This window comes from Phragmites australis, chromosome 21, assembly GCF_958298935.1.
Source record: "Phragmites australis chromosome 21, lpPhrAust1.1, whole genome shotgun sequence".
In the NCBI taxonomy this organism is placed as follows: domain Eukaryota; kingdom Viridiplantae; phylum Streptophyta; class Magnoliopsida; order Poales; family Poaceae; genus Phragmites; species Phragmites australis.
Window position 1 is genome coordinate 3968108 of NC_084941.1, and position 13887 is coordinate 3981994.

Sequence of the window (13887 nt, forward strand, 5' to 3'; positions counted from 1 at the left end):
ATGGAGGGAAATACATACCCAAAGTGGTAGGGCAAAAGTATGCATTTCTTCAATTGTAGCTCCAAAATACACTTTAATGCATAGTCATCGGTTCCTTTTGGATCGAATTGCATCATTGTCGGGTTTACATGATGTGAGTCGATGAATCCCACATGGTCGATGCCCTCCGTCCTCATCTTTATACCTCCATTCTACATAAGAAATAAGTTAAGACATTCAATCCAATGATACATGAATATATACTATGAATTATATGTATACGACACTTACAGAGTACAACAACTCAAGATAGACACGTTGAGGCCATCTTACTGGTACAGTCGATACATTTTCTCAAATAATATATAAATAGAGCCATCCTTGTGGCGGAAATATCGATCCATGTATCTGGTCTCGAACATTTCTCTACCATCCTACGACTCCTTCATGTACCACGTATGGAATTTTTGAACTTGATATATCAGTTTGTCCCACATGTTTGGCACGATCAAGAGTTCGCCCAACTTAAATTGCCATCTCTCGGCTGCTTTTGGTGTCAAGGACTCATTTAGAAATTGCTATTTTGTCATTTTAGCGTCTTCAAGAAATCTTTCTAAATTCTATTATTGTTGTATATGTTCGATAGAAGAGTCCTTCAAGTATTTCTTGCTTTTGATGCGCGTAGTCTGATTTACTCTTACGCTCAACAGGTTTGGCCATCTTCAAGAAAAACTTATATGTTTTTACATGAATTGGTATTTCTTCTCAGGCTCTGGCTTTTTAAAGAATTTCTTGACACTGGTGTCCACTATCGCTCTAGTTTTCTCTGATATTTGTTCATAAGGCAACTTCTTAGGTGCTGCCACATTCTTAGGTGCCCTTTGCTTCTGGGATGAAGCCGACTTCTGAGATTAACTTAAATTCTTAGACTGTGTAGCTGTTGTCAACTTCAGAGGGGGAGGAGTTGCTCTCTTAGTGGTGGTTGTGCTAACTTTGGAGGGGGAGGAGTTGTCTCTCTTGGTGGCACTGGTGCTGACTTCCGAGGGGGAGGAGTTGGCTCCCTTTGTGGCGACTTGCGTAAGGATGAGTTGGCTTTCTTCTGGGTGACGGTGGTGGTGGCGGGGACCTTGGAGGAGTTGACTCTCTTCTTTTTGACGGTGGTGGTGGCGGTGACCGTGGAGGAGTCGGAGAAATTATGTGTGGTGGGTTCGACTTTGCATCAGACGACTAGTCTGTCTTATCTTCAAACACTATGTAGTGCTTGGGCCACAGAATGAAGCCACCCACATTTGATCCGAGCCTCTTGGAACCCGTCTCTCCGAGGTAATCTATGTCAATCTTACAGTACGACATTCGCACGAAGTCCACGTGAACTTTGGCGTATCCCTACCGTATCAGAAGATAGTCGAAGAGAGCTCCTTCCACACATTGGTCGACTTGCCCCATAGCCATCGTGGTGGTAATGTTCAAGGTGGGCACGACAAGCTTTCACACTTTACTTTTCGTGATGTTGTCCATGGGGTAACGGGCTGATTCTTCTTCTGCAAACCCCACGGACACCGGCAGCTGCTCCGACGACCACCAGGGCTCACAACATTTTCTTTACCTTGCTGTTGTTTGTTTCCTTGTTGAAGTGCTTCTTTGATTTTGGCGTCTATCATCTGACACTCTTGTACAAGTTCTTGTCGTACTAAAGCCAGTAGCTCTTTCAGTTCTTCTCTCTTTCTCTTTCGACTCCTGTAACTTTCGACGACTTCTGTGAATCCCTCTTTCCAAGGCACCACACCTGGGTGCTCCTTGGTTCTCAGTGCCAAGGTTAGCTGGTTTTTCTCCCTTTCTGGCCTGAAAGAGCCTTGAGAAGACTGGGCGTGGGCATCTGTAATTCTTTGCATCACTTCCTATTCTCTGTCGCTTTTGAAGATTAGGCTGCCATCTACCAACAAAGTCACCCCTCTCGAATACAGATAGTGCTTCACTCGTTCAATCCAGTCGACCGTATGAGGTGTGGTACCACTGCGAGTTACTTGTTCTTCCATCTCTTCTCATTCGTCGTATTTCCTCATGTACCCACGCGAGCCAGTTCTGTGTGGGTACACATTCTTGTGGGAGTTGATCTTATTTACCTCACTTAGTCATTGTGCTTCCTCTAACCGCATGTACTTATAAAATCATTCCAAAATGGTTCCACCATCGGATAATCATTCCATTTCAATGTTCGGCCCACCAAGTAATATTTTCTCCACAACTTACCCTCGAAATTCTTGAACGTGATGGCCATTGTTGATAGGACATGACGCTTTGCTTAGGCCATGTTGCATTCTTCAGGGTATTAAAACTTTTCCACTAACTTGCCTCACATAAAATCCTTGATGTTATCGGAAACCACCCACATGTCATCTCATCTGCCTCACTAACTTCTATATATGATTGCAACATGGTCCCTCACTAGACACCTGATTGCTGTTTTGAATAGCCCTAGAACAACTTTAGGTCTCATGGGCTCCCCGAATGAATTAACCTCTGTGATGATGAAACGTCCCTCGGACATCCTGCTGGGACCTCGTCCACTCATCTCTTCTCCTATCATCTCGTCACCCTCCGGAGCATCAACATCAGGATCAATCTGACTCTCTGGAGCATCATCTTTGGCTCTGCCCTACGTAGCCATAGCGGTTGTCTCCAACTCAAACTGATCCATGTTCAGGTACGTACTTGGGCTACTGCCTCCTGTCTGATCCAGGTCCATGTTTGTAGGCTCATCTTGTACCGAGACTGGAGCCGGATCTGAGAAGGGGCCTTGTATCGAAGGGGGGACAGGGCGAGGCCGTGCACGGCGATTGGATTTTGTATGTTCCATTCCTACATAAAAATTTTAGACACAAAAATCACTTAATTTAGAGTTATAATTAATGAGATATATAATCAAATTATGGTCACAATATATGCATCGATTCACATTTAGAAAAAGGCTAAGTAAAACGTTCATATGGTTAGTAAGTCATTGTCTTGCTCATGGACATGTGCTAGCTAGCTAGGTAGCTATATTTACCTACATATTGATATTGATGAAAAATTTGATGGAAGAAGAACCCAATCCCAAAGAAAAGGACGCTTTCGATTTTCATATTAAGTTATATGTCATAATAGCTCATGACATATAAAGATGCTAGATATCGAACAATCATGCTATCATGTCTCATAAGTATAAACATAATATGTGCAATGCTACTAAATATAATATGTACACGACTTCACCTTACACAATCCGAACTAATTTAGTGAAGCAGACAAAACTCTATAGACACAAAAAAAAATTCAAGTTCACATTCAATTTTGCTTAGAGATACATCAAGCATTGTTCCACTCCGCACCTCTCTTCAGTTGTTCTGAAAATGCCCGACGTTAGAGCTTTCGTCTAGTTTAAGTCGCGCATAGGCATGGCAAGTGAATCCATTTAAAATGGATTCATCTTGTTTGTAATCATTACGCATGTTTCCTTAAAATGTTTCGCAGCTGAAAACGATTGTCTCTCTAACGTGTGGGACCCACTTGCCTGGCCCCACACCTCACCCCTCTCCTTTTCTTTCAGCAGCAGCAGCACCCCACTCCCTCTCCTCTCTCTCGCGTGCTCACTCTCTCCCTCTCACCCCCAAGCCGAGCAGCACAAGGGAGCGGCTGCTCTCATCCGCCCTCAAGCACTCCCCTCCACTCTCCACCCAAAATCCCACCTCAAGAGGCAAAAGCAAGGTATGCATGTGTTACCCTTGCATTTCCTACCTCTCTAGCTCTCCATCCATCCAAGATTTCCGTGCATGCATGAAGATTTGGAGGTTTTGCAAATCATTTTCGTCATCCCTCTCTTTTCTGAAATTTCAGCACTTTGGTCTCTCTTCTCTGAGCCTTTTCTCTCTGATTCTTCCCCACCTGAAGGCACCAACCTCCACAAGGGTGTGGGATAAGTCTCCTAGGTTCCCATGGTGGAATGCACATTTTAGTTTTGCTTTGGATGGGTTTTGTAGTGGCATTCTTGCTTTTGCAAAATACCGCTTCGGTCTTGATGACTTGGAGCTAATAGGAGGAATTTGGATGAGGTAGAACCTGGGATTTAGGTTTGTTCTTGTGGGTAGATGGAGCCTAGAGCCTTTGGGTTAGTGCAAACACGCTTATCCTCGAATTAGAAAGACATGCAAGTTGAATCGGTCAAAAAATCATTGCAAAACTCATGTTCTGCTACAACTTGGAAGTTCCAGGTTACAACCGGGAAGTTCCGGGTAATCCTAGTTAAAACTACTTGAGAGTTCTTGCTTAGAATCAAACCCGGAAGTTTCGACCTTAACTTGGAACTTTCAAGTCAATCAAAATTTATAACCCAAGAACCCCTATTCGTAAAAACACCCAGAAGTTCCAACCACCCGGAAGTTCCGACATCAACCCGGAAGTTCCGAATTTACTGTTCATTAGACGTTTTCATTTTTTTAAACTTTGCTGATAGCTTGTATATTTTGTAGTTAATTCATACGAACTCCAAAATTCATGAAACTAGTTGTGTTATCTTCGTATGAGTATGAAATACAGTTTAATTTTTTTAACTCAATAAATACTTTCTGATAATTAATTAATTAATTAAATGTGTTTCAGCTTAATTAAATCACAATTAATTAATACCTTGATCTAAAATTATGAAATCACTTAGAAAATTCATGTTATGATCAGTGATATCTAGGAAAAATATACCTTGGTATGAAAGTGCTGTTTAAATTGTTGAAAATCATTTAATCTTGATAGCTAGCCTTATTAAAGTCCTTTTTAGATAGACGATAAGTAAATCATTATACCATGAGCTTTCACACTTCAATTCAGATGATTCTTGCTATATCATGTTCTTTACTTAGTACCTCTTCTTCCTTTAAATTTCATGACATTTGGTGCATGCATCATAGCATTTCGTCACGTTAATTATGATGCATCGTTCTTTCTTTTAGCGATCGACGAATCGGACAGCGCCGGGAGTATTCTTGAGGTGTAAACTGGTTGTGATTTTGTATGTGAAGCAACTAAGCACCAAGGTAAACATCTAAGTATACTCTACCTATTACTTTAGATCATGTGATATTGAATTAGATAAATTATGCTTTATGTATGTTATACATGTCAGTGACTCTCATTGGGTGTTATGTATAGAATCTAAATTGTTGTATTATTCCTACCTTGAATTATTGATGTTTTATATCCTTATAACCAGGGTTTAATCATATTAATTTTCAACTTAAAATGATCTGAGATACTTAGAATTGTATAGGTTCTCAGTAGAAGTCGAATAGTGGTTCGACTATCGTTCGTGAGCTTAGGGCATATCAATATTTCACACTATTAATAATGATGTTGGGATGTATGAGATTCTGAGAATGAGTTGAGATTTGGGCGTGCGGTAGGGATGGCTCGAGAACGGAGTCTCGGATGCTATAGACCCGTCTCAGTCGATTAAGCATTGTCTATTGTTGCAGTTGGTTTTATCACTTTCCATACTACCACATATTCAGATAATGGACGAATGAGCCAACTATCATACGCTGTGTTGACACTTACCTTGCGGCCCTATGACGCGTAAGAAAAAAAATAAGGAGAAGCAAGGTGGCGGGGAGCCAGAGGTGTCCGGAACACGCTCGTAGTAACCCCGATGCCATATGAGCATGTGCAAGTGGATAGTTCCAGGTATGAGAAATGTTGTCTCAGAGACCAAGAGGATAGACTCGAGTTATGTGGGTAAAGATGTGCCTCCTGTAGGGTTTAAGAATAATTCAAATTGCCGCGCTCTCGATCATGAGCACGCTTCTGTCCATTTGTATCAATCGTAGAGTCTCGATATCGGAATGTTGTAATGGTATGTTGGGAAATAGTTAGTGATGTCTGAAGGCGAGTTGAGATGGTTCCAATGACATATATGTTATGTTGATGATCTCAGGATAGAAGGGTCCTCTGGCTAGTTTATAGATGCTCACACCCTTGAGTCAAAATCGCCTTTGTACTATAAATTTATTTAACCTTTTTGGCTGATTCCTTACTACGTATCCTCAAATGCATTCTCTTAGAGTCGGTTATTATAAGTACCTATTATGGATTAAGTCTTGCGAGTACATTCGTACTCACGCCGCTTTATTTTTCAGGTGAGGAAGAGCTAGTGTTTGGCTACTTCACGCCCGTCGATATTGGCGGCGGGCAAGAGTAGTGATATCTACTCGGGAGATGTCGTTTTGGGGTGGTGCTTATGGGCACATGACGTCACCCATTTTTTTGTCGTTCATGTGTTTATTTCCGTTGCGTAGTGACTCTAACCAACTAAGAGTTGAAACTGTCTTTTTGTCCTCCTAGTGTTCGCTTTATATAAATTAATGTGAAATTGTAATCACTTAAAGACTTATAATATAGTTTCATTACTCACTCTTTATTATGCCTTGATATGATGAAGCATGTTGTATAGGCTTGTATTCTGATGTTGGGTATAAAACACTTGTCAAGACTACTGAAATTGAATTCTGGTTAATCATTGTAGTCGTGATTGTGTAAATAATTGATCTAATGATTAATTAGAATAAAATTTGGATAGTTCCCACAGTTCATACAGTGAAACAAAACCCTGAGGGTAAGATACAGAGGTATAAGGCAAGATTAGTGGCAAAAGGGTATAACCAGACTTATGGAATGGGTTATGATAAGACATTTGTGCTAGTTGCAAATATGAGCACTATAAGAACACTAATCTCTTGTGCACCTAATTTTGATTGGTCATTGTACTAATTAGATGTTAAGAATACATTCTTACATAGAGATCATCATGAGGAAGTTTATATGGAAAATTCACTGGATTTGCTACTGGTCAAACTAAGGGAAAAGTATGAGATTGAAGAAGTCGTTGTATGGTCTAAAGCAATCGCCAAGAGTGTGGTTTGATCGGTTCAGACGTGTCCCAATCATGAAATGACACTTAGAAAAAAAATTGACTTTTTTCTGAGAGAAGCCAAACATCCTATACCTGGTGGTTTTTGATCATTTTATTATAGACAGTGTAATGGGGATCACACCGTGTTTTATCGTCACTCTGGTAAGCATGTCACTATTCTTGCGGTTTATATAGATGACATGATAATTACTGGTGATGATACTTTGGAGATGACTCGACTAAAGGAGAATCTAAGCAAAGAATTCGATGTTAAGGATTTAGGCCAACTCTGTTACTTCCTAGGCATTGAGATAGCAAGATCGGCTAGGGGGATTATTCTTTCCCAACGGAAGTATGCCCTAGATTTATTGGATAAAACAGGTATGCTTGGATGTCGCTCTGCTTCTACACCTATGGAACAGAATCACAAGTTAAGTGCCATGTCCGGAGATTCGGTAGATAAATATAGACATCAAAAACTTGTGGGACGATTAATTTACTTGTGTCATACAAGACATGATATAACCTATGCGATGAGTGTAGTGAGTTGATATATGTATGATCCTAGGAATGAACACATGGATGCAGTTTACAGGATCTTGCGATATTTGAAGAGTAATCCAGGTAAAAGACTATGGTTTAAGAGTAATGGCCACCTAAAGGTGGAAGGTTATAGTGATGCTGACTGGACTAGCTGTCCTGATGATAGAAGGTCAACCTCTATTTATTGTACTTTTGTTGGAGGAAATCTAGTGTCAAGGAGAAGCAAGAAACAATTGGTGGTGTCTCGGTCAACTACAGAAGCAGAGTATCGAGCCATGTCTGTGTGTTTAAGTTAGATGTTATGGATAAAAAACTTATTATCAGAATTGAAGCTATCAAAAGGCATCTTGGCTCTTTAGTGTGATAATAAGTCAACGATCAATATTGCAAATAATCCAGTTCAGTGTGATAGAACCAAGCATGTGGAGCTTCTTCATCAAGGAACGATTAGATGATGAAACACTTAAACTAAGTTACATAGCTTTAGGTGATCAAGTAGCAAACTGTCTAATAAAAGGCTTAGGAGTTAAAAATGTGTGTTAGTTTGTAGCAAGATGGGAATAATAGATATATATTTCCCATCTTGAGGAGAAGTATTGGTGTGTATATGTAATATGCTTTAGTGTAGGGACTGAAATGTAAAAGGGTGGTAAGATAAAGGAAAACCAAAGAAGGGGATCGGGCGTGTTCGTTCCAGAAAATTCTACAGAGTCTGATGCTCGCAACCATGTCGACATTTTATTTTTGGTGTCTGAAACTCTGATGCGCTTTTTCTACTTCCGTGCCACGGTACACGCATGTCGACCGGTAACAGTAAGAACAAGTCACTCTGCCATTTATCAGTGCGACGGCCGAAGCTGTCGCTGCCCACTGGCAAGGATTCGGCCAAACATAGCTACGAGGAGGAAGCAAATCGCTGAACCATTTCTGTTTCCATCGAACCAAACAGGAGGTGCCTGTGACAGGTCCAGTGCTATCTCAGAAAATTCCATCTGGTCCCGGGAAGAAAGCGGTCCCTGGGTTCTGCACCTGAAGATATCAAGATACATGTTTTTCTATATAAAAAAAGATATCAATATACACTCACTGACCTGTCCAATTTCCGTTGGCAAATTCAAGGGTGCAAGTTGTGGATAAGGGACAGTATCATATGTGGACAGTTGGTCCCAACTCGCTCGATCCGAAGCAGCCATGTACCCACACGACGAAGTAGATTATTATTGAGTGAACGTTAGTCATACGTGCTCTGTATTCGGCAGAAGAGTAAGTTGCATAAAAAACCAATTTTCAACTGTAGTTTTGACACTGATCTAAAGGTCTAGTGATTGGTTATCACGCAGGGGCGGATCTAAGCTCATGGTAAGCTAGGCTTTAGTCTGAGTCATGGGTTTAAATTTTTATTAAAATTATTGTAGAAATAATAGAAATCTTTAGATCCAAACCAAATATGAATGGATCAGCCTGGGTCTTGACTTATAATTGGTTCTGCCCCTGTTATCACGTATTGCTCATCATTTTTTTTATGCGACGAGAGAGACAACGTCGAATGAGATCCAAAAACTAAGATGAAGATGGATGCGGAAAACATACCGTGCCTTACCTGTACATTTTACGGCATTGTTACCAGGAAGCACATGGGCCTCCACCTGAGGTTGCCGCCTCCCCGCGACGGACCCGGATCCTCCATAGTGGTGAAAGCAATGCAGGTTCCTGTAGCAACAATACTTTGTTTATGGTACCGACGATTCCTACTGTTTAGCAAATGCTATAGCATCTGATCTGAACCGTTGGATTTCGATCCGACGGTTAGAAATAGATCCTAATGTAAATCACTGTTTATCCTCTTCAGTAATAACTTCTCTCAGATGATCCCTTTCGCCCCACGGCCGCGTCTTCAAGAACAAAGAGGAGGCGGAGAGCCGGAGTAGAAGTGGGCGCAACGGAGGAGATGGCGTGGGTAGGGTGCGAGGACGACCGAAGGAGCGGCGGAAGCGTTCGCGGTGATGAGGCGGGAGAACGGATGCAACAATCGTTCAGTAGTTCGTTCAGCGGCCCCAAAGTTCATTTCTGAGCTGGTTGTCTTCGTGGTGTGCCCCTCTCAAGCTTTCACAGTTTCTTTCTCTCTTTCTTTGCATTATCCATTCATTCGTGTTCCATGTGGTCATTTTGGTTCGGTGTCTGAATGCATTTCTCTTCCAACGCGACGGACGAAACCGTCGCTGCCCGCTGGTAAGGATTCGAGCTTAGCACAGCTGGGAGGAAGCAAATTGCTGAAGCATTTCTGTTTCCGTCGAATAGGTCCAGTGCTAGTGTACCCATCTGGTCCCTGAAAAATGGCGGTTGCCCCTGCGGTCTGCACCTGTAAGATACACTCGCTGATACGATAATTTCCGTGGGCAATTCAGGGTGCAAGTTGTGCGTAAGGGACAGCGTACGTCATGTTGGCCCCACGACATAGTGGATGATTGATGAGTCAGCACCACTCATACATGCAGTGGCGGATGTGGAGGAACCAGACTGAGGAAATATCCACCTCTCTCTTCCTCCTCTTTCTATTTTTCTTCTTCCTCTCCTTTGTCTATGACAAAATAATTGTTCAAGGACTTCCATTAGCTGCCAAGTAGTAGAGGGGCTGGGGCGCCCCTGCATACATGATCTGCATCCTACAGGAGAAACAAGTTACATAAACAGCTATTTTCGCATATCATTGTAACGTCGATCGATCAAATGTCTAATAATGGAAACTCTGGTGATGGGTCATCATAGATCATATATACACAAATATCTTTGGCAGTATCTAATGATCTGGTCTGCTTGGAAATGGAGAATTGTTCCACCGATTTCTGATGTTTGCGCTCTTCTTCTGGGGAAGTATCTTCCTCGAAAGAAGAAGAAGAAGAATGCATTACGTGCCTGCTTCTCCATGTCGACCAGGAGCAGTGCAAACGTGTGCAACCCAGTTGTTGGAACGAAGCCGGTCGTCGCCATAGCGATTTGTCCCGCCTCGAGTCCAATCGGCGGCGATGGTGACCTCAAAGAGAAACGCCCAACGCCATTGATTTGGTCCCCCACACCCACACCGCCCTGGAAGCAATCCCCTTACCGTTATCTGTCCCATAGCGCGCTCCCATGCACACAGTCCCCGTAGCAGTCAGACCAGCCCCGCACGAAACAGCAAGGTAACCGCGCTGCCACGTGCCTTGGTTTTGCACGCAATCTCCCAACACGTCGACATTTGCATTGTACCATCCTGAGTTTAAACATGTTATTTAATTGTAAAATTCATTTTGAATTAAAACTTTGTTTTAGATTAATTAGGCAAGCTAAGATGAGAAAATAAATATACGAATGTATATATACCAGTATGAATACAATCATGTATATTAAGTATACTAAATTAAATAGGATACCAAGGTGCAATAGAATCAATTAAAAATAGTCCCTGCATTAAATTAGCTCTTATGATTTGGGTTGAGATTTTATGGTTCTTATGTGGAGATTTAAAATTGAATGTCTCTCAATTTCAAATCTACTCTTAGATTCTATTCCGCTCCAACCCAATTCGAATTCAAATCCTTTGATTCAAATCATCTTAAAAAACTCAAGATCCAAGCCCATATAATAATTCAAATATATTTATTTGAAATGATCCTAATACAAAGTTAATTTAAATTCAAATCCCTCATGCCAGCCAACCGGCCCAGCTCGCCCGCGCAGGCCTGCCCCCACGTGCGCTCCCGCGCCGCGCGATTCTCTGCCGTCCAAGTGTCGCACATCCGACCGCATACTGCCGCGCTCCTCTCCTTCCTCCTCCAGCACGACGCCGCGCCTCCCTGGCGCCCGCTACCGCGACACCGACGAGCCACCTGCTCTCTCCCACATACTGCCATCCTCTCCGCTTTTTCTCTCCCTCTCTGCTCTCTCTCCCCCGTAGCCTGAGGGCCTGGCGCCGTGCAACTTTCGCTCCTCACCCGCGCATGGACGGCGCAGAGCACCCACGCCGCGGGAAAAATGGTGGGCGCCGCTTTGCCACCTCACTGTCGCGCTGCCCGTCGACGTCCGCCCGACGTCACGCGCGCACCGCCCCTCTCTACTCCCTCTCCCGCTATAAATAGCACCGCCCCAGCCTCTCTTCTCCCTCTTTCTCCACATTCCACCGCCGCCGTTGCCATTACATGCCATCACATCTCGCCGACGTCGATCCTCCGACCACGTGCTGCTAGGGAGCTTCAGGACCTTGCTGCCGTCCCTGGGTCGCCATCCATTCGCCAGAAGCTCGACGGGAGCCCGCTTGCACCAGTAGTCAAACAGCGCCGCCGCCGCCTCTTCGACGAATCACCGGTCGCCGTCCCGCTTCTCGTCGTCCTTGCGCTCAGTAAGCCTCATAGTCCCCTCGCACGTCCGCCTAGCTAGCGTGTAGCCGCCCACGCTCTTTCTCTTAGCTTATCGCCACGCGCTGTCGTGTGATTGCCACCGCCGCCGGTGTGTTTCTGCTCTGTAGTGTGGCACAGCCGTCATGCCATGATGCCTAGAGGCGCTGGGTCTCTTTCCCTTGCAGGTTGGCACCTCCCAGTGCAAGGGAGGTGCTGTCCAATTGTCTCGCGCCACTGCGCTCTCCTCTGGCCGTCGTCTGGTAGAGTTTCCGTCACCGGTCGCCATCGACGAGCTCCCTTTTGAATCCACCGTGCCACGTAGTATCTCGGCGTCTGATCGTCATTGTGAATCCTTGGCCGGAACGCGTCGCCGGCGAGCACTCCGGCGTAGCTCCTCTGCTATTCCTCGCCGCCGAGCCATTCCCCCCCCTGGCCGCCTTGCGCGTCTGCGCGCCTACGCACGCGTGTAACCGGGCTGCTGCTCGTGCGCCCGCGGCCTAGCCAAGCCGGTGTGGCTCAGCCTGGCTGAATGGGCCATGACTCGGCCTAGCAGCTGCCAAAGGCCGGGAGTCCGTGGGCCGGTCTAGCTCCCGCAGCCCGCTAAAACACCCAGCCCAAATCCGAGCGGGCTAACAATGTGCAGTTCAAGCCTGACCCGGCCCAATGGGTTACTGTTCATGTGGGCCCAAGTTACTGTTCATGTGGGTCCCACTCATGAACAATGTTATTTGGTATTTTTCTGATTTAATTTAGATTAAAACTTTCGGGAGCCGTAACTTCTCCATTCTGGCTCCGATTTCGGCGATTCTCTCGCCGAAATTCATCTAAAATCAAAATCTACTCATCTGTCATATTGTGATGTCCATTAGGGTTCATTTGGTTTTCTATTTGATATTATTTGATTCTTTTCTAGTGTAGCCATTATTGATTGCAGTCGCAACTGTAGAGCAACCAGAGTTCTGCGAATACTGCGTAGGAAGCATCAGGAGCAGGGAGGATTATGACTACAACCAAGACTCTGAAGAGAACTTCGGAGAAGGCAAGTTCTATCTCCTTGATCATATTGAACATATGTTTTCAAATAACTTACATGATCAATTAAAACTGGACTTATTATCGCATGTACTATATATTACGTTTTCTTTCAAACTACTTGTAGTAGTTAATCCTATCAACACTGCCATGCCTACATGTCATCATCCGGAATACATATCACCCTAGGAATACCTGTTGTTAAATATATTAACGATGGGCGACGTCTTGATATCTAGTATGCTTAGAATGGAATACGTATCCTCGGAGATGTCGCTTTTTAAACACCTCTCCTCGGAGACAAGATTTACTATTATCTATAGTAACTCATATATCATGAATTCTTAATGGTTGTGAATTCCGTGATGGTTGGGGAATCTTTTATGTTGTGTGGGATACGGTGGGAGATGTGTAAAAATGGGTGAAAACTGTTTGGCGGGGGCAGGTGGAGTAGTACTCCGGATGAGGATACTCCTGAGGGCTTGAGTCACATCTATAGTGTTCATTGTTAGAAGATACCTGCCCTGGCCGTTTAAGGACCGAGTCAATTGCCTCGACATGCTTAGCCACCCCCCGTGCAACCATGCGTCCTGAATGGGCAGAACTTGCCTTTTCTTTCACCGAACTGGGCTGGGCATCATACTAGGCGGCTGGGGAGCAGCGAGAAGCCAAGTGTCTATCTGGCCCTCTGTTGAATATTTCGAGAGACGGCATAGCCAATCTGGTATTCTGAACATGATCTCTGGTACTTGGGGTGTCTCGTAGAAAAGTCTGGCAGGAAAGGTGTTTGGAGGGTCTCGGTATGATTTGCTCCTCCGCTTGCAACGGTTGGAGGCTGAGAATATCGTATGGGTAAAGTTGTGCAACCTCTGCAGAGTGTAAATCTATTCGAATAGATGTGTCCACGGTCATGGACATGCGAAGCATGACCCCATATGACTAGACTCAGGATGCGTGTGTCTTGATGAGTGAGTGTGTGGACTAGATGTCCATGGGATGAGGTTCCTGGCTCAATCCTTTAGA